Source organism: Amblyomma maculatum, chromosome 9 (assembly GCF_055883805.1).
Source record: "Amblyomma maculatum isolate TAMU_Amacu chromosome 9, ASM5588380v1, whole genome shotgun sequence".
NCBI classification, from domain to species: Eukaryota; Metazoa; Arthropoda; class Arachnida; order Ixodida; family Ixodidae; genus Amblyomma; species Amblyomma maculatum.
In genome coordinates, this window is record NC_139352.1 from 108171708 (window position 1) to 108195403 (window position 23696).

Consider the following 23696-nt stretch of genomic DNA (forward strand, 5'->3'; position numbering starts at 1 on the left):
CCCTAAATTAGAGTATGCATCATTTGTATGGGATCCAGGTTATGAAAAACTAATCACCGCTATAGAACTTGTTCAAAATAACTCCGTCCGTTTCATTTGTTCTAATTACAGCCGAACCGAAAGTATTACAGCCATGAAGTCCTTCAACTTCCATCATTAGGATCACGTCGCAAAATATCTCGCTTAGTCCTGTTCCACAAGCTCTATCATCATCCTAGCCTGAGTGACGAATTCTTTCTTCAACCTCACTATGTATCCCATCGCATTGACCATCATCATAAAATCGGCCTCGGTAGATGTAATACACACGCTTTCTTACAGTCATTCATACCCCGAACATCGACTGAATGGAACCACCTTCCCGCAGATATTGTTTCCATCAATGATAACTCAAATTTTCGTACTGCTTTAGCTAATATTGTATACTGACAGGACTTTTGCACTGCTTCTTATTGTATCTAATCTTGTGTATTTATTGTTGTATTTTAGATATTTTTGAAATTCATACCCTTGTAAACGATACGGTTATGCTTATTTTGTTTTGTTGTTAACCCACTCCCCTCTTCAATGCCTTTACGGGCCCTGAGGGTATTGTAAATAAATAAATAAATAAATAAATAAATGTAGATCACATACCTGAGGTTTTGCTTTGCATAATGACGTTTCAGTCATGTTGTGAAATATAACAATTTATATGCTTGTTTAAACAATGAATACGTTCCGTAAGGCGTCCCGACTCCGCAGACGAATAGGGAACTGCATAGTCACGACATAAGTGCTGTATTTTGTGATTCTGGTTGCAGGTATGATTATGCGCGCGGGCTAAGTCAGCTGTTTTTATGTGACTACCGCCTGGACAAATAAGAGAAGGTTCGCTCTCAACAGCGACGACGAAGTCGACGACTCTAGGGTTTTCTCCTAAACGAATACTTCGCGCTGTCGCTGAAATAATTTTCTGCCGAAGCGTAGAGAGAAACTTGACCAACACCCGAATGGGACGCTTGCAAGTCTTTCGCAGAGTCGCCAGCTCGTGCATCCTATTTCTCACACCGCTCGAGAGTCTTTAAACACCTGAGCCACACAAATCCACCTGGTATCATGAATTTGGGATCCTTAATTATGCACTCATGCCGTCGAAGCCTACACGGAGATCCATACTCTCGGCCATTACAAGTGACGAGTACTGCACTTGCTTGTAGCCTTCTTAAACGCTTCTCTTCTCGCACTTTTGGCTTCCTATTGCCACCTCTTCTATTCACCCTTATTAATGGAAACATTTATTATTCGCACCCACAAGCGCAAAAATCAGCCGTTATTTCATTCCTTCAGGGAAAGCAAAAATAAAGAACTTTAGCTTATCATCCAGAAAATATTTCACAATATTACGGGCACTCAAGCCAGGTTTACGGAATTCTCATAACTAAGAACTAAGTTATGAGAATTCCGGGGGCGGCAGAAAGTTAGGTGGGCGGATGAGATTAAGAAGTTCGCAGAGGTGACGTGGATGCAGCTAGCACAGAACCGGGTTGATTGGGGAAATATGAGAGAGGCCTTCGCCCTGCAGTGAGTATAGTCAGGCTGATGATGATGAGAACTAAGCAAAAACGCCAACATCGAAAAGCCGATCGTCGCTCATCGGGGATCTCCAAATGCGGAACGCCGATTGAGCTATATAAAAAGAAGGAGCCTGCTTTAATAAGGGCTGTGGTGCGGTTGCGACGAGACTATAGGCCACATTCTTCGTTAGTGCTCCATATACAGCGCGGAAAGGCAGTCTCTGCCATGCACTGAAGCGATGTACGCCCACTGACGGAAATAAAGATTCTAGATCACTGGCCGCGGCGATGTCGGCGGTCAAGGCCTCCCAGGCAGTACTCAGCGTAAGGAAAATCACGGGTCTCATCGACAGGCTGTGAATTTGCTGTTCTGTGACGTGCCATGACTGACTTGATGTGTTGTGACGTATTATGGCTTTGATGTGACTATAGTGACTTCACCTATCCCTCTCTTAAACACCGCTTTTATATCCACTTGCCCCCCTCCCCCAGTGCAGGCTAGCAAACCAGTTTCTTTTACAGGTTACCCTCCCTGCCTTTCCTCTTCCACATCCTCCTCCTCCACTTGTGGTTCTATCTTTGAATAATGGGATAAAACTAAAGTTTTTCATAGATTTGTTTAAAATGTGACACTAACCGGCAAGCGAATTCCCTTGTGCTCATACGGTTTGTGGCCAAGCGGAGACAGTGTGAGACGATAATGCTTAACCTCAAAATCTTAATAACCTGGAATAAATTAATAACTTTGTTGCAACTGCAACAAGTGTGAAATTGTTTGTTCATACCGTAGAAGCATTTGCGCTAGTAGAGTACTACCTTCGCTTGAATTAATTTAGATCACGCGTGTTCTGAAGTATTGCTGCCTCAATGTTGTGGTAATTTCGGGCAATTACGAATGCCACATAATGTCACCCCTTTGAAGAGTAATGCCTTTTTTGGCAATTGAATGCGTCATTCAGTCTATTTTATTAATAAAAAAAAAACAAAAAAAAATTGTAGGTTTCTTCGATCGCTCTATACCATTAACAGAAGAAATGCAGCATCACGCCCGAAAAAAGTCGAGGCGATCGTCACCCTTATGCATTCGTAATTGCGCGAATCGTGTTAAAAATATGGATATAAACATCGATGACCCCACTTATGCGAACTGAATCATGCCAGATCGCATTATCCAGGATTTCGTTTCTCTCCATTTTTCAATACATATATGCTAGGTTGCTGCTGCCGCTAAAAGCCCAGTAATCGTTTTGACTTAGCTTGAAGGACTGATGCTAGCGGTGTGACCGTGTTCTCTGCGCCGCTGGTCGCATAATGTATATGTGCAATTGAATTTAACTAACTCCCCAGACTACAGGTATAACAAAGCGGCAACGTGTACGTTTGAACTCCGTCTATACACTTGGACCCACGCTAATTAAGCTCAGATATTGAAATTTCATGCACTTGGAGTGAACATTGCATTGGATGCATGATTTTTACACTACCACTATGGTAGCCTATTTTCCTTTTCTTATAGAAATAGTATGGGGTTTAAGTGCTCCCATTTATAAACATTGGTCGCAGATACAAATTGATATGTCCAAAATTGTATAGCCCCATAAAAAATCACGTTTTAGACTGTTTCTTTGAGAATATGTCTCACGCTGTTGTTTCTCGCCCGTTTAAAAACAATATCAAAGTTAAAATAATTCAGAATGCAAGGCCTGATTCTGACCTCCCCAACCATATGAAAGTGGAGGGGCCCGTTTTCTCAGCTCCTGCCAAATAAAATGTGACCAGGTGACATCAGGAAATATTACGTTCCCGGCCATGCCTGCCACCAGCTACCCATCCACGACCTGCCAGAGGCTTGCACGTGGTTTGTCTCTAATAACGGTGACGCCGACAACGCAGAATTTAATAGAAAATAACACTTATGATGCTCTCTCAATAAAACACGCCATGGGGTCCCTGGTGACTGCATTGTTGCGGATGTCAAGTGCATAGCGGCAGCACAGCATCAGCTTAAGCGTGGCGTTGGCCATGCGTTAGGAACCGGGCAGTTATATGACAATTGCAGGTATCTATTCCTCCTGCTTTTGTTTATGCAGAAAGGTGATTACGGTTACCTAATGAGGAATATGATTATAAAACGTGGAAATAAAACGAAAAAAAAAGAATATATGAGAGATTAGATAAACACAAACGACATTGGGTTTTTTGAAACACCATCTGCGGCCCGCCCTCCAAAGTATTAAACTTCCCGCCTACCAATCAGTCATCCGACCCAAACTAGAATACGCATCTGGTATCTTGAACCCCCCAACAAGCATATCTCATCAGTTCACTAGAATCTGTCCAAAATCGCGCCACGAGGTTCATTCATTCAGCCTACTCATATGACATCAGTGTATCCTCACTTAAACGGCAATAAGGTTTATCAACTCTTGCCTATCGTCGTCGTATTGGTTCTCTTACTCTGTTAAATAAGTTTTTTTACAGCTCCCTTGGCCAACCACCCTACATCACACCGCCAGCTCGCATATCTCATCGCACCGGCCATCCACTAATAGTTTCATTCCAGCGCGCTCGCATCGTCACTTTTTCTTCATCATTCTTTCTTCGCACTGCAAAAGGCTGGAATGGCCTTCCCTACGATGTTGATGCCATCACAAGCCCATCAAGTTTGTTAGCAGTTTAAATATGCACTTCATAAATATCACGTAGGCAATCATATTCAATCAATGTTTGTACTCCCGCCCCTTATGTAATACGCCCAATGTGGGGTCTTTAAGCTAATAAAGTGAAGTGAAGTGAAGACGTCGAGTTGAATCTGCGCCCAAAGTTTCCTTCGGTTTATTATCATGGTTTCCTGTGTAATGAGCTAATGTGCATACATGTTGGTAGAATGGTTAAAGTGACACAAGTATTGCCAGCTTAATCTATTAAATTGCGCATCCGTCTAATAAAAATCACAACTGCTTAACGCTTCAATATAATGCTTTACTCAAGTATACTCATAGTATATGCTCCATCTCGCAGCTTGTAAAATAGCGTAAGAATATATGTGTCTTTATTGAAACTGCTGTTAAATAAGCTACTCGTTCACAACATGGCACTTTCATTTTCCGCAATTCAACACAGTAGCCTGCTTCGTCGCAGCGAGATCATAATCTTCTTTATTTGGTTTAACTACCGTGCAGTGCAACACGAAATATTTGCTTTGAGCTCCCGAAAAGAGGCTAAACTCCCAAAGAACGCTTGAAAAATAGGGTTAAGTTCTCAATTGTGTCATCACTGTGGATTGTGCAGCAGTCAAGGTAATTTTTGTACGCCTTCTCGGGCGAACTAAAACTTGATAGCGACTTCAGTGTCGACGCGCCGTAATATTTATGGACGCGTGCAGGCCTGAACCTACATTAAATTTATTTATTGTGTTGTGGTGCAAAGTAGTAAGTCAAAATTCAATACAGTCTCTATAGAGCAGAGCTTAATAAGTAGTCTTACACTTCATGCTCGTCACGAGCGAAAATCAAACCATCAACCAACTAGGCAGCGGCATTCATTATAGGGAGTTCGTAAACAGAGAATACACGGAAATAAACTTTCTCACTCCAAGCCTTGTTTAATTTCTGAACTTACATGTAGTTTTCCCTCTTTATGACCATCATTTTGTGTGCGCATTTACCTCACAAAGCATGTTTGCTACACCTTTCTTTAGAGACAAATAGAATGACAAACATAATGGGTGAATTTGACAAAAGCTTGCATTAAGCCGGAACTGATAAATTAACGTGTAGAGAAAGTGTCCTGTGTGCTCTGCGTACGCTTTTTTTCGTACTCGCACTGGTTGGGGCGCCTAGAGGTCTCATTTTGTTCGTTCCCCCCAAAATACCCATCGATTTTGCAACTTCAAAAGTTCCGGGCTCTTTGGGCAGCAGCGAGCATTCTGTCGATATTTGTCAGTATTTCATTAAACCTGTATTCGCTGCGTGGCCCTCTGACAAGTACAGAATAAGGAAGGGCACGTTACACTGTCATTCATTATGTATCGCCTCGCTGTTTTTGAATTTAACAGGGCCAAAAGGTACGTAAACACGGAGTCAGACACTATTCCATAGCTTAATCATAAAAGAATGCCCTGCAGTGGAGAAAGATCAGACATACACAAGAAAAAATGAAACATTCTTTTTTTGTTCTGGCGAAGATAACCGTTTTCATTTTGATTAGATGCCGCGTTGCTTTTTAAGCAATCAATACATTCACGTTACTAATGGCGAATTCAAGTCGGAGAGCAGGTGCACTCGAGAGCACTTCGTAAGTGCTCTCCGACAAGCAAGCACCCTTCAGTGGGAGAGCAGGAGTAGAATCACTGGCTTTCAATGGTAGAGGAGGAGGTCTTTTCCTCTGCTGAGAGCAGCCGAATGCACGCCCAGCTGCTCTCTCTTCTAAAGCGAATGTAGAGGAAGTCACATGGCATAAAGCATCATATCCGCGCCATTTGTTTTCTCTTGAGTCGGCGGCGCTGAAAATGGCGGCTGCAAAGCGTCGGAACTCGGCGAGCTCATCGAAATGAAGCGAATTTGCGTCAGGAGTAGAAAGCACTGCTCAGGTGCTGTATGCCTGTTTGAGAGTCGCTGCTGGCGCCGAAAGGGCCAGAGGAGGCAAATCGCCGCGCTGTTGTAAAAAAAAGGCTTACAAAACAAGCCGTTCTTCATCGAGCGTTGGTCTCTCCTTGAGTTGCAACTGCCGCCACTGCGGGCAGGCGGAGAATGCTGGGGAGAGAAGTGAGGTCACATGGTCATTGCGCGCTGCTCTCGACACGCAGAGAGTATTCCCGTAGGAGGACATTTACACCTTCGCTCGGCGTGCTCCTGCACTGCTCTGCAATGCTCGGCGCCTCTGCTCTCGTGCCCCCAACCGAATGCGCCATAAAACTGAATTAATCAGTGCACACGATGAGCACGAGAAGTATTCAAAGCGCACAGACTGGTAGAAACTCGAGCGTGAGCAATAAAGCAACAATTGAACGCGACACGCTACCGCTGTAGTGCTCCGCAGCTTTATCCTAACCGTTTAATAAAAAAAAAAGAAAAAAAAACATTCTCAGGGCTCGTTTGCGTTGACTTCGAATTGCTTGCTTCTTACCCTTTATTGCCTAGTAAGTTTCACAGTGGTACCTAGCTGGTTTGGCCGCACATGTTGAGCAACCATCTGCTGAGACAATGGTTGAGCGAAAGATGTCAACCCATTATTTCGGGCGAACGGCAGTAGGTGTGCCATTTGTCTAGCCGGGCGCATGGCAACACTCGCATCTGCGGTTTTCCTCCAGCGAAGCCAGATAGTGCGACCAGCATACTCTTTGCCGAATAGTCGGCGTTTGCGTCTTTCACTCCCTCGATCCGGTCGCAGACAGATGTATTACCAACTAGCCGGCACCTCAACGCTTGCAGACAGATGTCGTTTCTCATCATGTGCGACCAAGCCAAGTAAGCACCATTGATAAAATTACTACTGAAACAAAGGGTCAACAAAGGGCAAACTTAGTGCGCGGTTGCACCGCAAACAAGTAGCCGGGTAAAGCGGCCGATTTTTTCTAAGCGATTCAGATAAATGTCCAGAATCCTGATAGTAGCCCTTTAAACAGTACATTTTGGTCCCACCCCAAGCCGTAATGACGAAAACATGCATTTGAAATGTTCACTTAAATATGAAGATTCAATTCAATTATGTTTATTTTTAAGTTTTTCTAGAAGGTTTCCAGGATAAAAGCTTCTAGAGCAGCTTAAATAATTCCAGGAAACCATTGCAGGGCATGGCGTGCACAGCAAGCGTGAACACCAAATTTAAACCATAATTGTATACAAACATAATGAAAACTTGCAATATATATAAGAGAACAAACATTAGAAAGACACAAGCATAAAAGAAATTCAGTTTTCATACAAAAGTAACAGAGCTGCAAAGCAAATAACAGAAACTATTTTAATGGAAATCAATTAAATAATATATTCTACGGCCATTTGCACAAAGATAACACAATACATACGGAAATATTGCATAGATAAACAAAACAAAGCAACATATATTCATTTCATAATTTTACAAAATAGCACCCTAGTTCTTTTATGGTATAGTCAGCAGTGTTTTTTAAAATATTGAAAGTCCGGGGAGAGTATGAATTAAAGACTGCAATTTGTAATTATTACGAAAAAACGGCATTGTCCATATATTATGGTTTCTTGTGTCCACCGATGTATGCCGCAATTCTAAAGTGCTAACGTTGATAAATAATTTGTGTCATTGGTGAAAGAATAATATATTGTTTGCAAAAGATGGAATTCATATAGATTCTCGATGCGAATAACGTTGTGTGTTTGGAAAACTTCTGTTGTGGGACATGATCGTTCAAGGTTAGCAATCAGATGAACGATTCTTTTTTGTAGTACGATTAATTTGTCCATATTAGTCTTCGTCCTCGTAGCCGATGCTAAGTTGCAGTAAGTTCAATGGCAATTGAAAAGTGCATAAAAAATCTGAACTCTACATTTCAAGGGCTGAGTACTGAGACATCGCCACAGTGCACCTACAACAGAAGAAAGTTTTTTTGCAAAGATAATTTATATGTGATTCCCAACTCAAGTTAGCCGAAAAATATACTCCTAATGTTTTATGCTCTTCTACAATGTCTATCACATATATTTGAAAACATAACGCATAATTGTGGTGAAAGCTTTTATTTTTCTGCCCGAAAAATTATTACTTGAGTTTCTGCTGCATTTAACTTAGGTCGATTTCTGCGGCACCAAACGGATAATTTATCTAGAGTGGCGTTACAATTCGTCAAGACATGGTTTAAGTCTGTGCCAGAGACAAGCAGTCTAGTGTCATCAGCGTATATTATAAACTGCACTGTGTCATCTATGTTGATAATATCATTATTGAATACACTGAACATCAAGGATCCCAGCACACTAGCTTGCGGCACACCAAAGCGGGTAGGCAGAAACTCGGAAGTTACATTACTGAGATAACTTTCAAGTAATGATAGCGGCTTTCTGCGTATCCCACATGAGTATACCGTTTTGATTGGAATATTATGGTCTAATCAATCAAACGCCTTGCTAAAGTCTATGAAAAAGCCTGGGTGAAAAAGTTTTTTTCAATACTTTGCAATATTTTTCTTTAATTGCTAGCAATGCGGTCACTGTTGATCTACCAGTTCTAAAGCCAAACTGCGATTCATTTACAACATGTTTTTATCAACAAACCTCATTATACGAATGTAAATAAGCTTTTCTAGTGCTTTCGCAAAGACCGGAAGTACCAAAATTGTCTATAGTTTGAAGCTAAGTTGCGTTAACCATCCTTGTAAATTACCGAAACTCTAGCCAATTTCATATTTATTTATTTGTTTATTTGAAAATACTGCAGGCCATTGCTTGGCCCAATCAGGAGTGAATTCACATTGTTACATAATAAAAAGAATAAAATTATACAATATTAGTAGCACAAAAATACAAAATATACATAAAACAATATTAGCAGGTATAAAGACGTTGTAATGCATCAGAAAAATTATGTGAGGATAAAACAGATGCTGGTAGCGAATTCCAATCTTCCACTGTTCTAGGGAAAAAACTGAATTTAAAACTGTTAGTTTTGGCAAAAATGGGAGTAAGTGAATGCTCATTAACACCGCGAGTCCTTCTTACTAGTGGGCGCTTAAGGCATTCTGGAAGCTTGAGTTTATTTTTTCCTGTTAAACTGTTAAAGAGGAATGTCAATCGGGCAATCTTTCTGCGGGTTTCCAGTGTATGAATGTTATGTAAATTCATTAACTGTGTAGGGGAGTCCTCCCTTCTATATTTTCCGAATATAAACCTAACAGCTTTCCTGTTGACTTTTTCAAGAAGCATTGAATCTTTTTTCGTGTATGGGTCCCAAACTACTGAAGCGTATTCAAGTGAAGACCGTATGCAAGTTTCATAAGCTAGTTTTTTTATATATGCCGGGGCAGTTTTTAGCTTTCTTCATAAAACCCAAAGCTTTCGTAATGCAGCTGTAGAAATATTAGTAATATGTGCTGTCCATTTTAACCTATTGTAAAGAGTTACACCTAAATCTTTATATTTTTCAACTTCCAAAATCGTACTGCCGTGAAGAAATTAAGGAAGCAAAATGGGAGATCTTTTTTTGTTATTCGTAAGAGAACAGTTTTTTCAGCATTAAGTTCCATAGCCCATTTAAGACACCGCTGATCAATGGCGAAAATTGCTTTTTGTACAGAGCTGTGGTCATTTCCGGATGAAATTTGTTTAAACACAATGCAGTCGTCTGCGAATAACTTTACAGATACATCGATAGGTACAACATTAATTAAATCATTTACATATATTAAGAACAACAATGGCCCAAGCACACTTCCCTGCGGTACTCTTGATTGAACACTGAGGACGCTAGAAGGGGTCTTATTAATTTTTACATATTGACGTCTGTCTCTAAGATAGGCTTCAATCAATCGGATGATAAAAAAAGGCACACCCATACATTCCATCTTATACAGAAGTTTTCCATGTGGCACCTTATCGAACGCCTTGCTGAAGTCAAAGAAAACCACATCTGTTTGCCCGGACATATCAAGCACACGCGCAAATTCGTGCACAGATAGAACAGTCTGGGTAAATGTGGATAACCCCTGACTAAACCCGTGCTGATTATCAGACAAGAGATTATGATCACTCAGGAACTTTCGCAGGTAGCCGGCAATAATATGCTCCAACATTTTACAGCAACTGCTTGTTATAGAAACAGGTCGATAATTTGAAACTGACAGTCGATCCCCTTTTTTATATACAGGAACCACACGAGCTATTTTCCAATCTGCAGGAATTTCTCCATTTGCTAATGACAGTTTAAAGATGTCTGTGAGAAAACCTGTTATTTGTTCAGCATATCGCCTCAAAAATACATTCGGAAGACAATCGGGTCCAGCGGTTTTTTTAGTGTCCAGTTCCAAGAGCATGTCCAGGACACCCTCACGAGTTATTTCAATGCCATTCTCTGGTGAAGCCGTTGCTTTTGTTTCATATTCATCTAATTCTGAAAACACGCCATAAAAAAACTGGTTAAAATTCTCAGCTATTTCCGCAGCATCCGTAATAATCGTGTCGCTTACTTTTAATTTGTTAAGTTCATCTTTGGGCTTACTAAAGTGCCGCCAAAATTTCTGTGGATCAGTCTTTAGAAACTCTGCTAAAGTGTGCGAAAAACACTTAGTCCTGGCGCTACTCACTTTTGATAATAGGTTTTGTTTGATTTCGTTAAACACTGGCGTTGAAGCCCCGTGCGTCTTACGACATCTCTTCAGTCGGCGTTTAATGTGTATAATTTCACGAGTAATCCACGGATGTTCCCGCTTTTTAAATATTTTTCTGTCCGGAACGAAGTTTGGATACAATGCCTAAGCACATTAGCGAACCATTGCCAGGAGCTTTCAACATCATCACTGATAATCCCAAGATTTTCATCAATATAATCAATAATGGCAACATCGTCAGCTCTGCTGTATTCCTTAACTGTAGCGACATTCAACACACGTGTTTTTCCGTTTTCAAACTTCCAGGAAAAACAAATTAACTTATGGTCAGATATGCCGGGTTCAATTGTAAGAGTTCCTTCTCTAAACAATTCACTAATGAACAGAAGGTCAAGAATTGACCTTTCGCGGGTACATTCAGTCAATATTTGATCAAGTCCAAGAGCAATCATAATGTCATGTATAATATCACTCGTATGAGATAATCCAAAAGAAAGCTTGCTCCAATTTAATAAAGGCAAATTAAAGTCGCCAGTTACAATCACATTTTTGTTTCGTAACAAAAACAATCGATCATACAGTTTATTCAAGAAGCTTTCGTCTCCATCCGGAGCGCGACAGACTGCACACAAATGAAATGTAGCATCCTTCACTTTGATTTTCAAAAAAAGGCTCTCATGTTCAGCAATCTGGCTTTCGACGTCACCATTGACACAGGATTTAACAACAACAGCAACACCACCCCCTCTAGATCCTCTGTCTCGCCGATATAACCGATAACCTGGCGGGACAATGTCTTCGTCATTGATTTGATCATGTAGCCAGGTTTCAGTTATGACACACACGTGCGGATCCAAAGAGAGCAAGCATTCCTCGAGTTTATCAGTTTCGTTCACAATGCTTCTTGCATTAAGAGAAACTAACCGCACTTCGAACGTTTCTGGCCGTTAACTTTCCCATGAAGATGTGGTGCCTTGCTCTATCAATCTTCTAGAGTTTAAAACAGCATCCCATTCATAACACCGCCCATCAATCTTGAGCTTCTCATAAACCAAGGAAACCTTTCTTCAGGCCTTCTTTTCAAGTTTTGCACTTTGCCAAAGATGCTGGCGTTTGCACAACGTTTCCGCGCAGTAGTCATTATCGATTCTTATTTTATTTCCCTTTAGTTTAGAAACATTGCTCCAGACTGCTTGTTTCTCTCTGTAGTCCTGAAAGTACATTATGACAGGGCGATTTGAAGAATTTTTGCCCATTCTATGAATTCGAGCTACAGATGAACACTGCACTCCCAGTTTACCAGAAAAAAGATCATCGATAACTTTTTTGCGCAATTCCGACTCAGATTCGGTAGGATCTTCTTGTATGCCAAAAACAAATATATTCACCCTCCGGCTTCTATCTTCTAAATCTTCAAGCCTCGTTTGATGCCTTGTAATCGCATCCTGCACACCACTTAATTAAGGCTATGCTTATGCTTTCAATTTCATCTGTTTTCATCTGCAGCTCTTGTATATTTGTATATGTTATTTAGGCAATCCCCAATGTTGCCCAGTGCCCTTTCTGGTGCCTCTAGACGAGACCTGATGTCTTTCTGCCCCTCAATGAGTGTCTGGAACATTTCTTCAACTGTTGGGCCTGGATTCATCTCTATATCACCACAAATAAGCAGCATACAAGAGCAATAGCAGTTATACGCAGAGTTTAAACATGTACGTGGGCACGGCAAGAGAACAAGAAACCTATCGTCAGTTCGTATGGTGCAAACATAACTAACCTGTGCCAGAAAAAGACGAAGCATTTTGAGCACCTTGCTCGCAGCGCTTTCGCCGTGCCCACTGAAGATGGACGGGTGTGGTGCCGAATTTATAGGGCAGAGGAACGATTACGTCACGGTCGATGGCGTCAGATATCCAAGCACCTGTGGCGTCCCAACGATGATGGTGCTGCCGTATGTTCTATCTTTGATGACCAATTCTTAACTTGTGACTTGAAGCTCAGCGATAGTCTGTGATGGTGCATGTGCACTTGACAGCAACAAGACCTATGCAATGAACCAAATTCCAGACTCAAGCGCCAAGTTACAAATATATGTGAGCACAGGGGTAAGCAAGTCAGCAAAGTGTTTTCCTGGCTTAATCTGTATCTTATTGATGTCCAGAGGTCTTGGTATTCTTTATTCCCAGGAATATATTATTAACTTCAATTTCTTCCGTTGGCTCTAAAAATATGCTTTCCAGTTTTTGAGTCAAACTACTCACCTCGGTATCAGTGTTCGCAATGTAGGAACAAGGAAAGAAACTATTCACAAAGTGGCTATTGACATAATTTGCAAATGAATTGCTCTTTATTTCGAGACCATTTATGTTTATTATCTTAGGAGTGAGGCTTCCCTTTTCATGGCCTAAGACGTCATTTATCACTCTCCAGGCAATGTTAATGCGCGGTCGAGTAGTGTCAGTAAACTGACGTTCGTAGGAAGAACAGGAAAGACGCGGGACAGCACCTCTCCCATTTCCTTCCTTTTCTTTCGTGTACGTGTGTTTTTTAGCGCTGAAGTGTGTCGTGTTCAAGGAGCGAGCTTTACCGCAGTGGGCTCAGGAGGCATCGAGGCGGAAGACAGCCAGAGAGGAGAGGCAAAAAGTAAAGTTTATATACATTATCTACGTACTGAAGAGGGTACAAGTCATGAGAGGAAAACGGTGCTATCTGTCCAAAGAAATCCGTCAGTTAAATATGGAAATTTGTTATCCCCACTTCCCTAGCTGCGAACACAAAGTTCATCAATGCTATCCAATCAGTGAGGGCAAGGGATCACTCGAGGTGCCGCCCACTGCCGAGGGTGAACCTCCGTGCACACCTTCCGGTGGCGAGGGCAAATCTTCTGATGTCGATGACGAGTCGCCGTTTGACGGTGGTCCTTCACCCCACGAAATTCCAAGGGGGTCACCTGCTTGCCTCGAGAATTCGGCGAGCGGGGTCAATGCTGCTCGGCGACTCACCTCGTGCCCATTAAGCACAAGAATAGGTTCCCTGTTGTCGTTGTCAGGGCGCCACGGGGATTAAGTCCCGAATGGGCAGCTGGTCTCTATCCTGAAGGAGGGGAGGGGCGGGAAGGGTTGGTCGTCGCAGCCGGAAACACCTGCCGTCGCCGCCGCTTCGCTGTTTTTATTCGCGGTCGCTCGCCGGCGTCCGCTAAGTACGCCTCCATTGTCAGCTGCTGGAGACTGCGCATACCTCGGCCGGAACTCCGGTCACAATAGTACGCCTCTATTGTCAGCTGCTAGAATCTGCGCATACCTCGGTCTGAACTCCGGTCGCAACAGCGCTAAGAATGCCGTCTGAAACTGAAACCTATCTAGCTCGACTACAAGTTATTTTAAGGTATATGGTACTGTTGGCGGGAAGCAACATAAAGGGAAATATCACCGCTACGTCTACTCATAGGGTGAAGAAAGAAATGTTCATATCCGGGTGGTTCTAGCTAATGAGAACCAGATACTGAAAATGTCAAGTCGTCCATGCCTTTCGCCTTGAGATTTCCTATCGCACTTGATAGTGTCCGCTCACCGCTCTTTTCGTCATGAAATGATGCTTATTTCTTCATGTACAGTCTTTGTCAAAAGTATACGGCCCAAGAGGTTCGCTTATAAGCACTGTAACATGGCTGCTGGCAGCAATACTGCAATATGAATGTAAGCTAGATGAGAATGATTGCCAGGTTTGTCATCTACGAGGCTTCGAACGCTAGAGTTGCTTTACGAGCATCGTTACTGGGATTAGAACCAAAATTCTTGGTCCGTATACGCTTGACAAAGACAGCACATAGATCAGCAGCATCCTGCCAAGGTCCCTTCGCCTTCACGGGGCAATGTAAAACATTTCACAAGGCGGTACCGCAGCAAGACGGGTGCGTTTTCGACGAAGGCTTTGCAACGGCAGTTGCAATGCCCAGTTTCCGTCGGTGGCAGGGACTGGAGATAATAAGTTGCTGGCGTAACCTCGGAATGTGCGCTCATGCGCAGATCGTTTTGTGAAGTCAGTATAGTCGAACTACGCAAGAGTATGCAACTAGTTTTCCTCGGCCACTGCATTAAATTAGTTTTTTTTACAGAGCATTTATTAAAATGAACAAATGTTCTATACTAAACAACTAAGCAATACTCGCTACAAAATAGGCAGTGTGGGACACATCCTTAAGATATTTTGCCACATGAGCTGAACCTCAGTTTGGGTGCATATATCATCAGCATTAAAAGATCCTTCTAAAGTGACCATTGGCTGAAACAAAAGAGTTTGGCCACGTGGCAGGCCATAACGACTTCTTGACTGCTCTTCACTCTTACTGAAATAAACATTAGGGGAGACAGCAGAGCCCGGCGCCTGCGCTTCTGGCCTTGATCCAGAGATTTTCATCAGTGCATACATTTTGCCTGACAATGTAACTCGGGTGACGTTGATTTATGCACTATGACGCTATTTTTATGCCTGGCACTTTTTTCTCATTAGGTGCTTGATATCCTGGAATGACGAAAAAAGAAAAACAAACACATTCGCTTGCAGAGGTTATGCATGCTCGCTGCAAATTCAACTGTCGAAAATTTTCTTAGGTGAAATTTCAGAAGAATAACGGATTTGTCTAACGGGTATCCCCCCCCCCCCGGACTTTCTAGATCCAGGTAGATGGAGACTGGTCAAAGGAAACAGGCATTCTGATTAAGTACGTCAGGGTTTGAAGTGCTCACGAGAGAATGATGAGAAATGCACTAACTCCTATGCTTCTATTGATCGCACGAAATAAAGTAGCAAGATACCGCAATGCGCCATTTTTAGTTTCCTTTGCAATAATAAATAACTACAGGCGCATGTAAATAAATTGGAGGAAGTCAAAAAATTGTGAACAGATTTTCTCCTCTGATCATGTGAGCGGTGATCCGTTAAAAGCGCTCTTCACCATGCCGCCCAAGAAAACACAATTCTCCTATGTCGAAGACAAAAACAGAACTGCAATGGATAAGAGTATAGTCACCCATACTGCAGATTCACTATGCGGTAAGACCCCTTGAATCGTATATAAATCCTTTCTAATCGCACTGTGAGCTGCAGCCCGCTTTGCACCAATTAAACACCACTTCTCTCGGCTCTTGCATGGCTCTTGCATTATAGGAAAAACATTTTCACTGATGTGAGCACCATGCCTATATCATTATAAGTTCATCTCTCAAACCAGATGAAAAGAAGATAGGACTTGTCACCCGAATGATGATCTCAGTGTTCTAACAGCAGATACAAAAAGTGGCCTTCACGTAGAAAATCAGGTAGTGGCTTTACTCACCCCTAAGTAAGTTGCTTCCACATACCAGAGAACATACCAGTTTTATTTGGGCTGGATGCGTATCAGGAATCCAACAGGATAACAACATCCACAGAGGCCCCCATTCCTCAACAGTAACACAATAACATCATTAAATTTCAGTCAATATTTTTGCACGTGCAAATTTTAACAAAAGAAGCTGTGCCATAAGAGGGCTACGGATTATTTGTATTTAATATGCACTTTTGTGGACGTGGAAGCGCTTGGACGCCCTAGCGTTTCTTCTCCATCTAAACATGGTCGCCATGGTGGAATCGAGCTCGAGGACTCCGGTTCAGCAGCCATGCATCTTAAGCACAGGGCAACCTCCAACGTTCTTAGATTGCCACTTCGGCGTGTTTCGATGGAGGCATTAGTATAGCTAGGCTAAGTAGGTAATTGTGTTCTTGGTCGTTGAATCTTGTTTAATTGACATAAAACCTTCTGCATCTTTTAACAACATTCTTATAGGCTGGAACTTTATCGCTATACAATGCCATTAGTAATGGAGCTTATCATAGGAGGTTGTGGCCAATTACTGCACCAGGGTGGCCAACTCCTGTTCTGGTGAGGGAGTGCGTTGCCGGAGGTGTTCACCGGCCTCAGGTCGTGCCCCAAACCTGTTTATGCAATTCCATCGACACGCGGATTTTTTTTTTTTAATCCGATGGAGAATTACGCGGCTCCGCGGGATTTGAACCCCGCTCCTCTTGCTTGCCATTAGTAAGGCATGAATAATCTCTATATGGCGGCCCTTGACAATACAGAAAGCGGATCACTAGTGGAAGCTTTCATACTCTGGCGTTTCTTAATCAAATCTTTCGTCTCCTTAGACAGCTTACCCGTGTCCTCTCTAACTATCCTACCGCCTACTTCTACCGCACACTGAGTAACGATATCTCTGAAATTATTGTTCATTGCTTCTTGGGTAATGTCGCCATCCTCGGTTAGAGTTGAATATATAATCTGTAGCGAGATCCTGAACCCTTCTGCTCTCTCTCTCACCGCTAATTCGTTAATGGGTTCCTTTCTTACTAATCTGTAGCGTTCTTTCTTCAGATTTAGGCTAATTCGAGACCTCACCATCCTGTGGTTACTGCATCGCACTTTCCCGATTACCTCTACATCTTGCATAATAACGGGGGTTGAACACATTATGTAGTCAATTGCATTTTTTAGTCTCCCCGTTAGGACTTTTACATGTCCATTTCCGGTTCTTCCGTTTGCTGAAGAAGGTATTCATGATTATTAAATTATTGCACTCCGCAAACTCAACTAGTAACTCGCCCCTGCTATTCTTAAAACCAATGCCATAGTCACCTACTGCCTGGCCTCCTAACAGCTTCTTCCCTTCCTTGGCATTGAAGTCGCCCATTAGTACAGTATAATACGTCTTTACTTTTCGCATTGCCGAGTCTACATCATCGTAGAAGCTTTCAACTGCCTGGTCATCATAACTACATGTAGATGTATAGGCCTGTACAACCTTCAGTTTATACCGCTTATTAAGCCTAATTACAATGCCTGCCACCCTCTCATTAATACTATAGAATTCATCTTTATTACCCGCTATATACTTATTGACAAGGAAACCTACTCCTAGTCGTCGCCTCTCTGGTATACCTCGATAACACAGTACATGCCCATCCTTTAGTACAGTATATGCCTCATTCGGCCTTCTAACCTCACTAAGCCCTATGACATCCCATTTCACACCCTCCAGTTCCTCTAACAGCACTGCTAAACTAGATTCACTAGATAGGGTTCTAACGTTGCGAGGATCAGTTTTCAATGTCGGCCTGTCCAGTGGAGCCAGGAATTCTTAGCACCCCCGGCTGCGTCACATGTCTGACAGCCGCCGCGGTCTGTTGTTCCGCAGCCACTGGTGACTGAGGGCCGGGGTTTTTTGGAGCTTATCATGAGAGATTGTGGCCAGTTACTTCGCCAGGGTGGCCAACTCCCGTTCTGGTAAGGGAGTGCGTTGCCGGAGGTGTTCACCGGCATCACGTCGCACCCCAAATCTTTTTTATGCAATTGCATCGACACGCGATTTTTTTTAAATCCGCTGGAGAATTGCGCGGCACCGGAATTTGAACCCCAGTCCTCTTGCATGCGAAGCGGATGTTCTACCGCTACTTTACCGCTGCATCGACATTTGTATATTCCGCTTAAATTGCGCCTGTTTTAAAGTTATGGCACCAGTAAAAGGAACTTCATAAACGCCCATCGCACTAAGTTCCCGTTCGGTTACAATTGTGCTTTGATAACGCTTCTACTTTTTCTTTGAATGGTAAGCATCCGAGAAGGAGGGCAATGCATTGGAATGATTTCCGCATCGACAACTCCTTGGTCATATAAAGATAAATCCGGCTTTTAAAGTGTCTGCACTATGAATCGCACCTTCGTTCTGGGAAATTTTCTGCAAGTACCTTAAAGCACTGCCTTCGGCTTTTGTCTTCACTGGGCTTGGTGGCAGCAGCACAAGCATGATGCTCAATCGTTGCTTTGCTTTGCTACGACGATCTGTTCTGGCTGCTGCTACCATATCCACAAAGTGTCTTTTTGTCTTGTGCGAATTCTCTGTACTGCCTTAGTCGGCTTTTACTAAGCGGTGACATAGAAGCAAACCCAGGGCCAATCAAGTCTACCCGTTCCAATACAAACGCTGCCACTTCTTCAGCGCACGAATCTGCTAGATCGCGCTCCGAGAGCCCTGAAAACCCTAGTATTTAGTCTATGTTTTCTGAATTACTGAAAAATCAGAATGAAATCGCGCAGGACATAGCTGGCATTAAGCAGCAGTTTCATGCTAGATTGGAGGCTCTGAAGTTGAGAGTCTGTCCTTGAATCGTCTCTTGATCTCAACCCAGCATGTGTAGACATGCAATCCCAAATCTCGTCCACCGCGAGTGTTGTGTCTGTTTTAATGAATAAGATCAATTATCTAGAAAGCAGGTAATGGCGCAACAACATAACCAGAGAAATATCGTTGCCAGATTCAGTTCCGGATGCCATCAAACATGGTCTGACAAACCGAGCCCTCGCATAGCACGAAAGGTTGTTTGAAACGTCATGTGCTGGTTTTGGCTAGTTGCAGCGGATTTTTGGTTGTTTATTCAATGAGGGCTCGCCGTTCTTCGAAAGCAGGAACGGCATGCGGCAGGCCTCAGTCAGCGTCACGAATAGACAAAATGCGGCAGAATTGAGCCTCTGCTTCTGAGACTTCTTGAGTCCTGTGTGGCCGGGTCACTAAGTGTAGCTATCCTATGGGTTGCAACCATTCCCCAAGCAGCAGGATCTAAGTCGTGAACGGGCTGCCGAACGAGCAGACACTGCGCGACGTCCGTTCAAACCTCATAGGGAGGGCGTAGTCGGCTGCGTCGGTATAGGCCTCCGTGGGGCAGGTTACACTCGTCACCACGAGGCCAGAGAGGCTGGAAATGGAGGCAACAGGCGGGAAGGTTCGTGAGGACTCTGATATTACTGAGCGCAAGGTGCCGAGGTGGTTTCTTTCGACCAAGGAAACAATAAATAACCTAGCTTCTTGGGACCTTCAAACGACGAAGTCAGCTCAGGCCACCGATACGCTGGGGACGCCGCTCATTTCGCGAGCGTTGGTACCATGTTTCTGGTTTTGCTCTGTTACCGTTGTCCAATATTTGTGAGGGCACGTGCTATAGGTCAAAGGGAGGGAATAGTTCTCTGGGACAAAATTGGCGGGAAGACGAAAGAATGCGTGCGTCGCGCCTGGAGAGAAGCTGTTCTGCTTACTAGCTCTACATAGTTTTTGCATAGAACAAAACTAGAAAGGAATTTAAAGGTAATTGAATTCCTCTGCAGGAGTACATGTAATGTAACTTCACAAATTTTTCGGAGCAGTAATTACAAATGCTTTTTTATTTGCTTTTCAAGAGTAATTTTGCAATGTATGTTTAGCCTTATATTCATTGATTGCCCTGTCTCTTCGATGTACTGTTCATAACAGAAGGAGCATTTTAGAAGGTAGATAACTTTCGACAATGTGCATTTAGAGCCGGAGTTTATGTAAAAAGTGAAATCGTTTGTAGTACTTTTAAATGGTGTTTTTTCTACGAAACGATACCATCTTATCCGAGAGGAAGTATGGTTATGTTGAACGCTTATTCTCGAGTTCTGAATGCACAAGAATATCTTTGAGGTTTGTGTTCCGTTTGCATGTTAACCTTTGTGCCTCCGTGAATATTTCCTTCGGGCGTTCGTTATACGCAGGGTTGATGGTTTTCAGGTAAAACCCGATTTTTCTCGCCTTTTACACCCCGAACATGTCCAAAAAATTGAGTAACACCCAAATTTTTCCGGGTTTTGGAACTACTGTGCCAACGGAACTTTTTGAAAGCTCGTATAAAAGCACCAAAGCAGAAGCTATTCGAGCAATAGTTTCTGATAAAGAGGTTCTTTATGCGAAGAGAGTCTTAATGACAGATGCTCTCGAGCCACGTTTAGACATCCAGAAAAGGCTTGGAAGCGGAAAACTTCTCATGCCGGGCTTCCATCACCTCCTCAACGTCGAGCTACAGCAGAATGTCAACGAGTTTGCCAACGAAACTGTCAACCAAGGCAGTCAATATCTAACTGGTAGAGAAACAAAATATAAATGAAACCAAGCAAGCGTGCAACCTGCTCTGGGCTTTGACGAGGGCATATCCAAGCCGTCACTGGTTTGAAACCGCGCTGTCTACGTTGGCTAGCCTGCCCGCTTCTCCTTTCCTGCCTTCCGCACTTCTAGCAAAAAAAGAAAAAAATAGCGTCAGTGCTGCTGTGTGCTTTGCTCGCAGGACGGCTAAACGCTCCCTCTCCTCCATCCAGCTCGAAGCCATGCTCCGATGGCCAAGCGCCTCCTTGCATCATTCCCGCGCATTGGATAAATCCAATAAATAAGGCAGCTTGCAGCCACCCTCTCATTCCCTCCAATAAAAAGAAAAAAATTATAATAATACCAAAAATACACCCACAGGGCGCACAGGAGGGACGTAGACCCTACGTCACTCCTGTGTCACGTGATTGAGTGGCCAGGACCGGCGAAGATCTCTTTTGTTTCAAAATTTTTTGATATCCTAATTTTATTACAAATTTATGTTTTACAAATTGATATCTGAAGATTAATATTATTAAGGTCTCACTAGCTGTTAGCTGCAAAAAATCACCCTGTAAGGGATAACCATTATGCGAAAAAAGGTGCTTTTAAATATACTAAATGGCGTTTAACTTGTACAACAATTTTCCTCATTATCTCAAAATGTTGAGATGTCAGGGCAATTGCGCCGGCTACAGGCGCTTATTTGACCTACAGAGCAAAGTCACTGCAGGACCGCACAAAGAGGGAATGCTAGCTAAAGCTTGCTTAAATTAGAAGGACGTCTAGGTGATCGGTTACGAGATTGCATGAATGGGATGCGATGGCAGCAAGCGAATTTGCGTGTTCAGACTGACGCATATCGTGTTGATCACCTAGCTCTCTCCGTCACTCGCGTGTAACCTGTGTGACAGCGGGGCTCGCTGCTGGCGGTCGTGAGTTTATGAAGACCGCTATCTGCGTTATTGTGGGACAATTTGCAGACTTTGGGCCATCTTATAACTCGAAATTCGCGATTTCGCGCTACGGTTTATGTGCGTAGCAAGAAGAATGTGGGCATAAGTACGCCGTGAGTTGGACATGTACAGTAACGTTCACCCACTGTACGTTTTTTATCGGAAACCAATAAAGGGTAATTACCTTTATAGATTATAATTATTCAAACGGTACGCGTACCTTTATATGAATATAAATTTTATGGCTAACGTACATGGAGGTTTCGTTTGTTGGTTGCACATAATTGCGTATCTGCACATAGCGCGTAAATTGCCATGCATGTGTGCCACTTTCTTCGTCTTCAATTATTGCGCGCATCTATGAAATTAATTTTGATGGCCCGCCCTCGACATCTACAGCTTCTGAACCAGTAAGAACGGAAGGGTCTCATAGTTTTTTTTTTACTTTTTTCATGCCCTAACTACACGTTTGTCTGATATGAATATATGGTCTAACATTTCCAATTTATTCTCGTGAAATAAAATTGTAAAATATCAGATACATATTCGATGAACAGCTTCACCCAAATGTCAGTTGATATTCAGCATGAACTCAATCGCTTAAGGAATCATTGCAGCTACGCGAAAAACGTAGTGTCTAGCGGTCGAAACAAATTCAAATTGGACAATGTTTTCTGACATCTGAAATTGCATCCAGGTTTTTGTAGGTGCTGTATATTGACTGGAGCATATAAAAAGTATATCCACCTGTCAACTCTGTGTACCCTCTTTTATTCACTAAAGTATATACAGAGCAGTAAGCTTCTAATAACTTCGCATTTAATCATATTAATACAGACTAAACGCACGTACAACGTTGATAAAGTTAATAACAGGTTCATAAAGATTCTAAACACTATTGACTATCATTTTTATAAGGGCCTTCTTCATTAAATTGAACCTAATCGCGCAAGCCTGTAGGAGCCATTTCAGATGTATGCGATTTTCGCCTGCACACTGCGAATTCCGTGAATATGCAACCTGGAAGAACCGTCGGTTTAGCCTCAGACTGCTTGCGACAGGTTTTCAATCTGATGGAATTCATCGCAGCGTCTCCGTGACCGTTCTTTGACTGGCCAATAAGAAATAATCATGACGTGGCATCACTTCACCGCTGGGCTGTGCAACCGGTTAGCCGCACTCTCTCCCTCTCTTGTCACCCCTCTCATCTGGGGACGCGTCTGCCTCCCGCACAGCGCTGTATACCAGGGGAGGGGGCGCGGAAAAACTGATGCCTGGGCGTTGGCGGTCGCTGACCATATTCGCGTGGCAGTTTTCTGCTTGTGAAAGCACGGTGCGAAAAAATCGCACTGGGGAATTACTGAGACCATCAACGTTTTCGCTGCAGTCGCATCATGTGAAACGGCCCTAGGACGATCTTAAAGGGGCTGGAAGATAAACTCAAGAACAGCTTCGACCAGTCCGCATGAGGCGGCAATTGCAAGGCGACGGTGGTTGCCGCTGCTTGGGGCTAACGTTTTCAAATGTTCTGCTTCAGAGATTTGCTCAAACAACGGGCAATCTGCAGGACGGTAGTATTAGTTTAAGGTCCGCCGTATGTGCGTTGTCGCCGGCGCCTCTCTAGCTGCTGCGGAGCGCTCGCTGTCCATCGTAGTTCGGATTTTTTAAGCGACCGGTCGGCTTCTGGCTGATTAGCAAGCAGATTTCAGTCATGTCTACGCACATGTTGAGTCTCGCGAGCGCGGCCAGCGTCCATCGCACCAAAAAGTATCGCCTTTGGTGCCGTGTCCGATCCTTACGAGAATCTTTATTGTTGCTTATTATTTTCTGTGTAATCTGGCATATTTCTCTATCCAACATATATAACAAAAAAGAAAACCACATGTGCGTTTAAGAGTTTGATACGGTTTCTAGCACCTCA